The following is a 14,258-nucleotide window of genomic DNA, read 5'->3' as shown; positions in this document are numbered from 1 at the left end:
GGTGACCATGATTCTCAAATGGAAAAAGTTTGGCACAACCAGGACTCTTCCAAGAGCTGGTCTGCCAGCAAAACTGAGCAATCACAGGAGAAGGGCCTTACAGAGGTGACCAAGAACCTGATGGTCACTCTGATTGAGTTCCAGACCCTTTGTGAAGATACAAAGTTCCAGATGGACATCCATCACTGCAGGCCTCCACTGATCTGGACTTATGGCAGAGTGGCTAGATAGAAGCTTCTCATCAGTGCAAAACACATGAAAAATTTCTTGGAGTTTGCAAAAATGCATTCAAAAGACTCACACATGAAAAGAAACAAGAGTCTCTGGTCTGATGAAACCAGGATTGAACTGTCTGGCCTCAATTCTAAATGCTATGTCAGGAGGAGACCAGGTACCGCTCATCACTTATGCAATACCACCCCAACAGTGAAGCATGGTGGTGGCAGCATCATGCTGTGGGGTGTTTTTCAGCAGCAGGCACTGGGAGGCCAGTCAGAGTTAAGGGAAAGCAGAATGAACCAAAGTTCAGGGACAGTGCTCTGCAGCACTCAGGAACTCAGACTCAGCCAAATGTTCACCTTCCAACATGACAAGGACCCTAAGAACACAGCCAAGACAACACAGGAGTGGCTAAGGGAAAACTTTGTGGATGTCCTAGAGTGGCCCAGCTAGAGCCTTGACCTGAACCCTGTCAAATATCTCTTGAGAGACCTGAAAATGGCTGTCCACTGATAGTTCCCATCCAACCTGACTAAGCCTGAGTAGGTTTGCAAAGAGAAAATTCCCCAATCTAGGTATGCAAAGCTTGTTGCGCCAAATTCAAAAAGAGTCGAGGTTGTAATTACTGCAAAAGGTTCTTCAACTAAGTCCTCAGTAAATTTAGATTGTGTGTAGTCTGCTGATATAACTTAGCCATCCTGGAGCTGGTGATGCCCTTTTTTGAAATTTCTTTAGAAAAATTAAAATATACGAACAAAGCAATGAAAAACACCTAAAGCAGAGGCTGAACCAGACAGAGCTGGTCTGACAGGCAAGATTCTGTTCCTGGATGTACAGAGCTCTGGTTTAACTGCTTTGTTTTTGGAGTTCACTTTAACACCCTCCACAAAAGAGGTGGTAGTTTTCTCTCTGTTGCTCTGGTCTGTTGTGTTTGGCCAGCATGACCAGTGACTCTCAGACCCAACCCCTTCCCCAGAGGAGTCAGTAAGTTTCTGAGGGCCCCCCGTGTTTGACGTGGAAAATATAAATCCACCCGTTACATAAGAGATCCTGTCTTTATGCTGCTCAGGGCACAGCTCCTCTGAAGCGCTGTGTTTCCTCTGTAATGGTCCGATCCACAAACCGACTCAGGAAGCTGTTTCCTGCTGCTGAGTCTTGGCTTCCTCCTCTGGCCTCTTGAAGTGTCTTTAGCACTTCCTCTAAGAAGGTCTGCCTCAGACTGGGAGAAAAACAACATGAAAACATCCTAATAATCTCTCGGTGGAGCCTACATGGATTTAACATGGATCTGCTTCTTCCACAGTTATGAGATCCCATCCCTGTGGAGAAAACATGCCAAAAATAAGTCCACATATGGTGTTGTAACGCTGCGTGGGTTTGAAAACACATGAGATTTGTAGTACAAACATTAAAGTAGAGCTACTGAGGAGAAACTTAATCCAATCAGCTGCAGCTTTTCTGGCCCACGAGTCCAAAAATAAGTGCTCAAAGAACAGAAAGAACAACGTTAAGGAGAATAACAGCTGATCCTTCATGTCCAAAATCACCAAATGAGGCAATTTAGATGTGTTTTAGAATTATCTGGACATGTTCACTGTATCACAAAAATGTCCAAATGGTATTAGGACCAAAATGCATATCCAGTGAAAGTTAGATCAGGAATGTCAAACTCATATTTAGTCTGGGGCCAGATTTGCCCCCAGTGAGACGTCTTGAGGGCCGGACTAGTTAGGCCAGGACTGTGAAAGTCAACATGGATTCCGAATTTAGGCCTCACCTAAAAGCCTAGCAAGGTCAATATTTGACCATTAACTGTCAACCTCATTTTCACCAGAAGTGAAATATGAGAGAAAAAAAATAATAACACTGATAATAAATCATTCTGTGATGGAAAAAGTAAAAATGATAAGTTTAAAGGCTCAAAGTCTTAGATAGAAATTTAGACTTATTAGTTCAAAAGGTCCAAACATGAAATTTAAAGGCAAATATTGTTTTTAGAAAGCAAATGTATGAGATAGAAAGTCAAAATCACAAGTTTAAAAGGTAAAAATATGAATTAGAATTTAAAACTGTGAATCTTAAAGGTTAAGATATGATATGAAAAGGTCAAAACAGGGAAAAAAAGTAAAAAATCACAAGTTTAAGTCAGAATTGTGAGATTCAAAATTGAAAATATGATATGACAGCATTCATTTCTTTTCCCACTTTCCTGACTTTTTATCTCATTATTTTTACTCTTGACTTTTTCAGATTTTTACAGTTTAACAAGATATTTTAAATCATCAAGGTTAAGTTTACAATTTTATACTGGAGGAAATTTGCAGACCTCATACCAGTGGACCAGTTATAATAGAAACATTGTATGATCTTGCAGGCCAGATACAACTGTACCACGGGCCGGATTTGCCCCCCAACCTTGAGTTCGACACCCCTGAGCTAGATGAAGTATAGACCTCACCTAGACTGGAGGGCTTCCCTGGCCCAATGTTGCCCAGAGCGTTGCTCATGGTGGTGTCATTGGTTTCTGTAAATACGGTAAAATTTGGTGTTCAAACCACTCTTTTAATACCATTTTTTAATCCAAAACTTGGCAGCAACTTATGGACTAATACAACCAAAAAACAAGTATAAAGTGTTGAGACCTGCCACATTATTGCTGCAAGTGTGTGCAGTTGCCACTGTCAGACATTGAATGAGACTTAATGTGATTGAAAATGCACTACGTTCATTGAACACAGCAAGCAGCCGCTACACTGCTCAGAATGTGCTGGGAAATATGAAAACACAGACCAGACAGGCAGAGATTAGACCCACTTTTTAACGGCTTTTCTCCCTTGCAAGGCCATAACCGTGCATTTTTAAGGATTTCACACCAAGTCTAATGCCAAGTGCCAGATGGAGTTGTGTAAAGCACACTGACATTGGACTGTGGAGCAGTGGAAACATGTTCTTTGAGGGACAAATCAGGCTTCTCTGTTTGGTAGCCAGATGGACGAGTCTGGGTTTAGTGGAAGCTGTGAGACCTTTACCTGCCTGACTGCACCGTCCCAACTGTTAAGTTTGGTGGAGGAGGGTTAACAGTAAGGGGCTGCTCTTCAGGGTTAGGGCTAGGCCTCTTAGCTCCACTGAAGGCCAATCTTAATGCTTCAACATTGTACAAAAGGTCACCCACTTTCAGCATCTGCAGTGCAGACTGTACCTCAGTCATCATTCTTGTGCACGTGAACAGCCCGTGCCAATCACCCCCTTTCTGGACCAATCACTGACCTCAGCACTTCTCTCAGTGCCAATCAATCAAGCATCTTCTGTGTGGAGTATCAGAGCAGAGCAGGCAGCTGCACGTTTCCCCTTATCCTCAGGACTGTTTGTCATTTACTCTGTGCGTCCATGAGAACGTAAGTGAATATCTCTTGTTCTGTTAAGTTTGTATTTTTCTACTATAATGCCGCTGTTCGCTCTGTTACGTGTCTTTACGTCGTGTTTAGCATGCACACGGACATCCGTCTGGATTCTGCTGTTCTGTGACTGACTTATGCTAGTTCTTAGCTTGTTTCTGAACCAATATATATTCTTTCACATATAGTGATGCCTTATCTTTCAGTTTGTCATCACGTTTGTTGTATTTTTAAGCTCCAGTAGCTTTATTTATGTCGGAAAATTGAGCTTCCACTCACGCAAGGATAGGGACCGTCGTCAAATTACTAGACTCTCCCTCTGTGTGTGTGAAATGGCATACCTACAGCTGGGAATTTGTAAATTGATGACTCTCCCTTAAAGTTAAGAGGCTCCTCTCTGTGTGTTAGTCACCATGTTGTTTATATATTGTTCAGTAATTTCATATGTGAGAATTAGAATGCAGTTTTATCATTCATTCAAACTTAAGATTTAGCATCTGCCTTTGTTATTTTTTTCTTTATTTGTAGAAACCACACATCCTAACATCCATAGAACAAGTATCAATGTACACCATCCTCTGGCTTCATCTGAGTGAATCAGCAATAAATGCGTGGCAACTCAAAAAGAGAGAGAGTGTGTGACTGGATTCATTTCCTCATCTTCCTGTTCTGACTGGACAACCTGTGGCATCTATTAAACCAAGATATTCCAATTCATTCATGTCTGAGGTCCCAAGAGTGGTATTCAGCAACCATCACTTCCTTTACAAACATACCAAGACATTCTGGAAAATGCTATGCTTCCAACTTTGTGGCAACAGTTTGGTGAAGACCCTTTTCTGTTCCAACATGACTGTGTCCAAAGTAAGATCTATAAAGACATGGTTTGATGAGTTTGGCGTGGAAGAACTTGACTGACCCATGACCTTGTAAATGCTCTACAGCAGTGGTTCTCAAATGGTGTGCCGTGGCACACTGGTGTGCCTTGAGACAAGTCTAGGTGTGCCTTGAAAATTCGTCTGTCTTTACATAAGTACTACAACTATGCAACAACCAAAGAGACTATAACCAATGTCCTTACTGCATGCAAGTGTTACATGTTGCATTGCATCTTATAGCATTGCATTCTCACTGTCCATCTGTTATCTGTTAAATATGCAAATGTAAATTCACATGTAAAAATATGACATCTCATGCTTTTACTTAGAAAATCAGAGGTATGGTGCCTCTAACAGCTGTGAGCCACATAGTTTTGTCTCCATGTTAGCACAAGTCAGACCATAAAAATTCATAAATGGGTATGGAGAATATCCATGCAGCACACTTCTCTTTGTAAAACAAGCTAACAAGTTTCAGGAGTGAGAAAAGTGGAAGAAAATTAAGAATATCCACTCGTGGGACACTACTGACGTCTTGTCATCCTTTGTGCAACCTCTTCCCTTGTTACTTGTCCATCTTAATAGGAGCGACAGAGGGAAAATAGGAACAGGGTGACTGGGGATAAACCTGGGGAGCTGCAGTGCATCACTTGCAGAGTGTCAGGATGCTACAAAAGGAAACTCTGTAATGGAACTGATGTAGCTGGCACTTGCTCACATTGCATGCAGTTGGGACTGGGACGTGTTGCTACTTGCTACACATGCTAAAGAGGCTATTTTGCAAGGACATTAATATGGTGTGCCTTGAGACGTCAGCTTGCTTTTTTGGTGTTTCTTGGGCAAAAAACAAGTTTGAAAACCATTACTCTACAAAATGAATGGGCACAAATTTCCACGGAAATGATCCAAATTCTTATGGAAAGCCTCCCAAGAAGAGTAAAGGCCATCCCTGCTTGCTTTAGCATTCATGTTTGTTTAATGTTGTGGCCCGACTGCATTGTCTTTCTCAGTTTTTTATGTTCAACTTGGCTGTGGTAGCTCATGTGTCCAAGTTTTGGATAATCAGTTGGACAGTTGGTGGTCTGATTCCCAGCTCTTCCCTTTCATAATGTTCAAGATTACTTCAACAAGATGACATCCATGAAAGTGCTCCTCATGTGTGTCAAAATGAATATTTACTGCAGAAATGGTTGCTCTTGCGTTGGTTATTTAGTTTTTAAACATCACATCAGCACAGATGTCCATGTAGGTTCTCATCTATCAAGTTTATGGTGAAACAATGCATGGCCCAAAAGTGGCAAATGGATCTGGGCCAAGCTTTGGGAAATCAACACAGACATCAGGGAATAGTGCTGTGTTTTATTGCTTTAGTAGCACTGGTGTTGATTCTTTTTCCTCTTCTTCATTTTTTGGCTGCCTTCAAACCTCTCCACTGTACATGAAAGAACAAAAAAATGATTCAGTCCAGTTTTCATAGATTTCATTCATGACAAAGATAATTAGCCATCACAAACCTTGCATGCCTCTCTATCAGCGGTCTTTAGAAAGCTCCAGTAGAGCAGCAGCCTTGTTTCCGCCTCTCTCAGGTCAATGTGAATTAGATCCTTTATTACCAGATGTTTGTGTTTGATGAAGGAGTGGGTGGGCAGCTGGGAGCTCCTTCTTATGTAACGGCCATGTGCCGACCTCGGACCGGGGCCAATAATGAACTCTGTCTTTGAGGCGTCTGTTTCCGACTGGCGGCCCCTCTTAATGAAAACAAGTCTCAGTGAATTACGAGGGTTAAAGATGGAGGACACGGCTGCTGAGACGACCAGAAATCTGTTTCCTCAGTTTCCCACAGGAGCCACAGATTTATTAATAGTAACCTCCTGTGCGTATCAGATTCTCCATGGATTTACTGTCTCATGAGGGGGATCAGGCTCCTTTTCTGAACACAAAACCCCACTGTTTGACTTGGATTTCCTCTCCTCACAGCAATTCAATCACTGGTTAAAAATCCTCTTGTATTCTGTAGCCTTATTCTTTCAAAAGGGGCAATTTATTGATGAATGTCTCAGGTCCTCTTTGGTTAACTTCATAGATGTTTTTGCACAGATGATGCTCAAGCACTCAAAAAACACTAAATCAGATATACTTTTGAGTATGAACTAGCACACAGGTGTCAAACTAAAGGCCCGGGGGCTAAATCCGGCCTGTGGAACAGTTAAATCCGGCCCGCAAGATGATCTCATATTTCTGTTATAACTGCCCGATCAGTCTAAGGTCTTCAGATTTCCTCAAGTATAAAAATGTGAACTTATTATTGATGATTTAAGATATCCTTGTTAAGTCACAAAATCAGACAAAGTAAGGAGTAAAAATATTTAGATAAGAAGTCAGGAATGTGGGAAAATAAATTAATTTTTGTTTAAATTTCACATTTTCAATTTAGCATCTCATAATTATGACTCAAATTTAGGATTTTGATTTTTAATTTCATACTTTGAACATTTCAACTCATAATTTGACTTCTCATGTAATATTTTGAACTTTAAGATTCATAATTAAATTTTTTAAGTCATATTTTGACCTTTTTAACACATTATTTTGTACTTTACCTCATATTTTCAACTCTAATCCCATAGTTTGACCTTTTAGACTCACAATTGAAAATTTTGAATCATATTTTGACTTTTAATTTCATGATTACAAATTTTATTTCATATTTTGACCTTTTAAACTCATGATTTTGACTTCTTTCTAATATATTTGCCTTTAAAAAAAACTTATTTTTGAATTTCAATTTCATGTTTTGACCTTTTTGAGCTAATACTTTTTCAGATTCTGAACCTTTAAACTTATCTTTTAAACTTTTTAAAATCAAAATCGTTTATCATCAGGGCTTAGTTTTTTTTTTTCACATTTTATGAAACCAGGAAACGAGGTTGAATGTTTATGGTTAAAAAGGTGACCCTGTTAGCTCTTTTTACACTGCAGGTCATGTTACTCATTCACACAGTGATGGTGATAAATGCTACATAGAGTGGTCATCAATATTAACTAGCCCCATGGCAATGGGAGAAGTCTAGGGTTCCTGCAGTGACCCCAGTTCCTGCAGACATGTTGACGTGTGACTGCAGGAACCCCCAACAAACTGGCTGAGACACAACAAAGTGAACCTACTGAGCTGCAGTCATCCCATTTAAGGAGATGTCATTGAAACTTTAGGGGTTTATGTTTCTTGGAGGCTTCAAACAAAGTGACATATAAGTCTATGAACCGTAGCGTAGACCAACGTCATCCTCTGAGTACTATCGTACTTACATAAGTCGACTCCCATCATTATATCAACCTGTGACTCAGCAGTCCACAGCTGTAGATATGAGACTGTACATCTGTACTCATGTGGCTCATGGTGCTGAGGAATTGCAGGAGCTTGTGACGTGATTCATGACTTTGACACCTTGACCTGTAATTATGTGTAAAAACAACCCTTTACTACATACCTGTACGGTGCAATAACCCGTCTCTGCTGCAGACGAGTGAGGAGGTGATCCCATGTCTCGCTGCAGGAATCATGACTCAGACTCTGTCATGAGTGTGATCACCTAAGGGGGGGTTATGCTCACAAGAGATTTGCATCCTGAGGGAACGGTTGCCCACTTTTGATCCAGAAACTCACAGTAATGTCTTTTATGATTTTATACAAGGTTGGTAAAAATAGGCTGCTGCTGCTGGTCTCATGAGCACCTGAAAAAACTCTAACAGTCAGTGAATTGTTTGTTTTATGGCTAAAAATACAAGCTCTTCATGTGTGGTTGAACAACAACCAAAACAACATCTAAGTTCTTTCAGAGTCAGGCTACCATATTATCAGCATATTAAAAATAATTCTTTACCTGGGAGATGGCTCCTGAGCAGAGAGTTGAGCAGTTTGTTGAGAGCATGCTCTTTTTTGGGAAAAAATTACTGGTCGTACATGATAAAAAAAAGTGATAATCTAGCTACTGGATTATCACTGATTTTGATGAATTGCTGAGTAGGGCCCACAAGTGGAGCATGAGCCAAGGTTGCAGGTGAAATGAGTTTATTTAGAGGAGATAACAGTGCAAACAGAGGTGAGTTAGCTGGCTGGTGGCAGGCAGAAGCAATGGCAGGATGTTAGAGGCATTGCAAGTAAAAGGAGAACAAAGTTTTAGCAACTTCAAAAAGTCACAAAAAAGATCATTTGGGAATCACATCGGATCTGGGGTTGATACCGCACCTGAGGCTGAAGTGATACTCTGGCATCTGAAGGCTCAGGTGGAGGTAAAAAGGAGATCTTGATCGGCTGAATATTTGCTGCAGTCTTGACTGCTCCGTGCACTGCCGTGCAGTTTTACATGGCCTGCAAGATCATGTCTTAATTAGAATTGTCCTGCTGCTAGGAGGTCTGCAGATTTCCTCCAGTGTAAAAATGTAAATTTAACCTTGAAGATTGTTTTAAAAAGCCTTGTTAAGTTATAACAATCTGAAAAAGTAGAGAGCCAGGAATGAGGGAAAGAAATAATTTGTTTTCATTTCATATTTGCATTTTTCATCCAAAAAATATGACTGAAACTTAGGATTTTGACTTTTTATTTCATGTTTTGACCTTTTAAATAAATAAGTTTGACCTTTTTTCATATTGTGACCTTTTAGATTCACAATTTTTCATTTTAAATCAAATCTTGACCTTTTAAACTCCTAACTTTGACTTTTAATCCAACTGTTTTCACTTTTTAAACTCCTGATCAAGAATTTTATCTCATATTTAGACCTTTTAGAGTCACAATTTTGAATTTTATCTTCTATTTTGACTTTTTAAACTCTTGATTTTGTATTTCATCTCATATCTTGACCTTTTAACTCATGATTGTAACTCGCTATCCTATATATTTGCCTTTCAAAAACCTTGTTTTGATTTTTAATTTTGTATTTTGACCTTAAGGACTTATAAAGCTGACTTTTTATCTCAGATTTATTGATGTTGTGATATTTAATCATTTTGACTTTTTTTTTCTTAGAAATCTTAAAATCATTTATCATCACTGTTTGATTTCCCCCAAAAAACATGGTTGATAGTTTTCAGTTAAATCTTGACCCTGTTTGGTCCTCAGGTTAGACCTAAATTCAGATTTTGGCCCCTGCTGTGATTTATTTTGACATCCCTGGCCTAGACAGACACAGGCTCTGTCCATGCAAGCTCCAGGTAGCGACAGTGCTGATACTGCAGTCCCTAACAACACTCTAATTGTGAATCAATTCATAATTCATCAATTCATTTTTTAATTCAAATGCATTTTTATCACTTTATTTTAAGTCACAAGTTTTTATCACCTTTGCTTGTATCTTTTTTTTTTTTTACTTTAACCCTAGCCGATGCCTCCGAATTTAAAAAAAAAACACATGGAGAGAGGTAACGTTGGTTTAAAGGGATTCCCACTCCACAGTCCTGTGAGGAAAGCTGAAGTTGACGTGGAAATGACAGTTCAGCTAAAGCAGAAAGAGATAAAGAAAACAAGGCATAAACAAACTCAGCCTATCGAGTGTTTCTTATCTTTGGCTGAGTGAGTGAAGATGGACTCTTGTAAATACAGCACAGAGAGTTTTTAGTCTTATCAGGACAGTTTGTGAATGAAACTTCATGCTCTTAACACCGTCACCAACATACAGCAGGGATTGTGTTAAAAAGATGTGTGTGAATGCTTGACATGCATGTAGATGAGTGTACACCACTTTAGTATTGAAAGGAACTGAATTTAGAATCATCTTTACTCCAATTTCATGAGGGGATCAAAAAATTCAATTTTGGGCAGCAGATGGCCGAGCAGTTAGGTCGTGCCTCATGTATGCAGACAGCCTGGGTTCAAGTCCAGCTCTGCTTCCACACTTCCTCAACCTCGTTTCTAACTCTATCCACTGTCCTATCTGAATGAAAGCAAAAAAATCCCCCAAACTTTATCTTAAAAAAGAGATTTCAGTGGAAGTCAGTCTGCCAAAATTTGGTTAAAGGGAAGTCAACTGTGTGTGATGTGATATAAAAAGTGTTTTTTTACAACAGTATCCACTAGAACAGTGGTTCTCAACTGGTTGATTCACAGGACCCACCATCAACTCCTCTGGGGGAATTTCCACCCAAATTTTGGGTAATTTTTCTTGTCAATCAGCTGTATTTAATAAAAAGTAGTAGAGCTTGGGCCTATGACAGTACAAAAGGTGTAACAAAACACTGAAATAGGACAAAACATGCACGTTTTTTTGAGTCTTATTGACAATTTGGTGCAATTTTTTTACCCAGGCACACATCCCCAACCCACTGAAAAGGGCTTTGCGACCCACTTTTGGGTCCTGACCGTCCAGTTGAGAACTACTGCAATAGAAATCCACTAGAAACTTAGATTCGACATCTCCACTTAATATGAAGGCTGGGGAATGAACGCAGCAAAAGTTAATTCAGAAATAGCATTAAAATGACCAAAAAAAGGGGGGTCAAGGAAGGGTGTCGGGTTAAAACATGGGTTGGGCATGTTGTTGAAGTTGCTGGTATTTTTTTACATAAAAAATGGAGTTATTTTTGTTGTTTTTTTTTTTTTTTTTTTTTTTTACATATATCGCTAAGAGTCCCAGGAGTTTATCTGAATGTTTTACAATCCTAACCAATTTTATATTTATACGTGGTTAATGGGATTGCCACCTCTTTAAACTTTAAATAACTAGTGCATTGCATGGGAAATTTAATGATGTTTGTTTGATATATAACTTTAAAATGCACATTTTTGTGTTTTTTGTTGCCTATTTAAGCACTGAAAATTACAGAGTGTCACCTGAAAACAACAGCTAAATCAGGTTTATACCAAACCAGCAACCATAAAGAAAAAAATGAAGAATTAGACCAGTTTTTCTGTGTGGTGGTGCATAAATATATCAAAAGAAGCCACTCTCATTTAACAAGAGATCCAAACTAAACATGTATATTTAGTATCTTTAAGAGCACTTCATGTCTTTCTAGCTTCATGTTGTGGCTGAAATGTACTCACAATAATCCAGACAGGTTAGCTCATCCTGTTGTCAACACGTCAGTCCACCTGCGTGCCTTTGGTTCTCGTGATGAGTTCATGTTGAAGCACATTTTCAGCATTACAGCGGGAAGCGTGACTCATTCTCTGCTCTGATATTCTCACGGATGTTTCTCCGACATATCATGAGGTTGTTGACCGTCAGGACAGAGAAAACATAGCTCTGGACTGATTATCATATCCTGCAGAGACTGGAAACCCGGGGTCATGATCCGTGATATTTTTACCCTCACATCCACTGTGGACTCAGAGACACTCTGTGTTATCGTGCTGTTTTTCTATTTCAGGCTCTTTTTTAATCCTGTTATCCCACACCTGCAGATAGAGGACTACTGTCCTGAGTCAGCAGTGGATCTGATTTCTCTGTTTATTTTTTACAACATTCAGAGTTTTTGGACAAACATGAACCCTATGAAGCTGCAGGAGGCTGATCGTTGACAAAATAAACTCCCCCTGTTTGGTACAAAGGCTAAAATTCTTGCTTTTGTCATATTTGGCCAGAAAAACGATTATGTAATATGTGCAACAACAAAGCAGGTTTGAAGGCTGTTTTTCATATAAAAAGAAATGAGTTTTTATTATACAGCTAGTCTGCATGGTTGCTTACACTGACGCCTATCCAACCAGATAAAAAAGGAAGCACCTCTGAACAGACTGTGTTTAAAAACGTTATCTTTATTGGTATGTGATTATCATTATTCAGTAGCTTCTAATTGGTTGTAAAACTAATCAAGTTATATTATTACATCATAGTTATGTGATGGTTGAAAAGGGAAGCCAGTGCAAAAATTCTACAAACTGCAGTTTCTCAAGTGTCCACTAGAGGCAGGCTGCAGAAGCACCAGTCATCACATACGCACCAATGTTAAAATATCAATTTTTACCGCAGAAATAATCAAGTTTACAAAGTGGTTCACAGCAAATTTTGGTCAATTGACACACACTATGGGAGTTACATTTTTTTATAACTTGTCTGTTTGGGCTTTATTAAGGATATAGGTCCTGCATAAATTGGGGCATGGCTGACATGGCCAGTGGTTTAGTAGAAGCAGACGGGTTTGCCAGACTCCATCTCTGTCATCAGGCAAATCCATCTTGAAAAGCTCCAGTCCACAATGTTTGTGCTGAACCCAGCACTGTTTGGACCAATCAACATCATTTGAGGAGAACTGAAGTGGTAGCTGTTGCCGGGGTTTAGGTGTACTAGAGGCCGTTTGCAATGGCTGCCTCCAATGCGATTATCTTAGATGTAGCTGTAGCATGGCATAAGTTTTACTACAACTGTACCACATTTCTTTATGAAATAGAAAATAAAACAACACTTAAAGCTTTTCATGATGTGGAAGATGTTTTCGCCCTTCTGCTGACCGACTCCCACATGAGTTTGTGAGTGATGGGGGAAAGGGTTGGTTGTTGTGTGAATGGTTGGATACAAAGGCTGCTAGTAGAGGGATTAGCTCGGACATAACAACAGAAGCAGTTTTGTCAGAACTGGACATGTCTTCATTAAAACAAAGGCAGAGGGCAACACTGAAAGCATTTAATGATGGAAAAGATGTTTTCACCCTTCTCCCAGTCTGTCCCAGCATGAGTTTGCAGTCGTTATGGGTGGGGTTTACCGGTCTATCCAATGGCTGCTGCCGTGGTAGCTGTTAGCTTGGATGTAGCTGAAGGAAAGTGGCAGTTTAATCAGAACTGGACCACATTTACTCTTAGAACAAGAGGATAGAGCTGCACCGAAAGATTCTCTTGGCAGAGAAGATATTTTTGCATTCCCCGACCGGCTTTGACATCACCTTTATTCACCAAGGAGCTCTGCAATTAGCAATCTACAGCAGCGTTAGCCTGTCATCTCATGAGTAGTGCTTGCACAAAATGTCATTTTGACTTGTCCCTCTGATTGGCCTGTCATTAATATGATAGAGAAATTCCGAGAATTTTTTTAAAAGTTCTGCCCTTCCCAAACACTTTTCCAGATGAATGTCAAATATATTTTATGCAATGGATATATGAAACAGTCCATCTGGCGTGTCAGTTTAATAGTGCAGGGTATGCAGGTTTACAGAACAGACCTACTTCTTGGGTCGTACTTATTAGACCTTCATGCATTAGTTGGGTATGATTATGGTTAAGCAAATCAGAGGTAGAGTACGGCAGTTCATACTTTTAGTGCTCACAGCACTACTTACTACCATCTTTCTTCTCTCATCATTACTTCATAATGATCCTTATGACCTGAAGTCATGCAGCAGATGTTGAATGTCAGTGTTCACATGCAGAAGGTCTTTTTAGGTTTGATGAATATGCAAGAGCATCCCATAACACATTCTATTTATCCTTAGCTGGATGGGTCACTAAAGATGTGGGGCATGTATTGAGAGCATACCCACGTCTGCAGGCAACACTTTCTGACTGATGAAGTCACTGTTAGTCAGAAGGCTTTAAGGGTAACTTGCCTAAGGTCAATCTACTTTAGAATTTTAAAGAAAGGCCTTTAGATCATCATGGTCAAGGCTTGTAGCCTGGGTAACATCAGCCATTCAGGCTACTGAAAGGAGGCTTTGAAGTATAATCTAAGGTGGCCACCATATAAAAATGCTATCTTAGACCAAATTTATACCAACCTAATGACAGACAAATAAAACATTCTCCATCTGTGCAGAGATCCACATGTGAGGTACGGTCTG

Source organism: Cheilinus undulatus, linkage group 10 (assembly GCF_018320785.1).
Source record: "Cheilinus undulatus linkage group 10, ASM1832078v1, whole genome shotgun sequence".
NCBI classification, from domain to species: domain Eukaryota; kingdom Metazoa; phylum Chordata; class Actinopteri; order Labriformes; family Labridae; genus Cheilinus; species Cheilinus undulatus.
The sequence above is the reverse complement of the archived record's forward strand: the minus strand, read 5'-3'. Positions refer to the sequence as shown.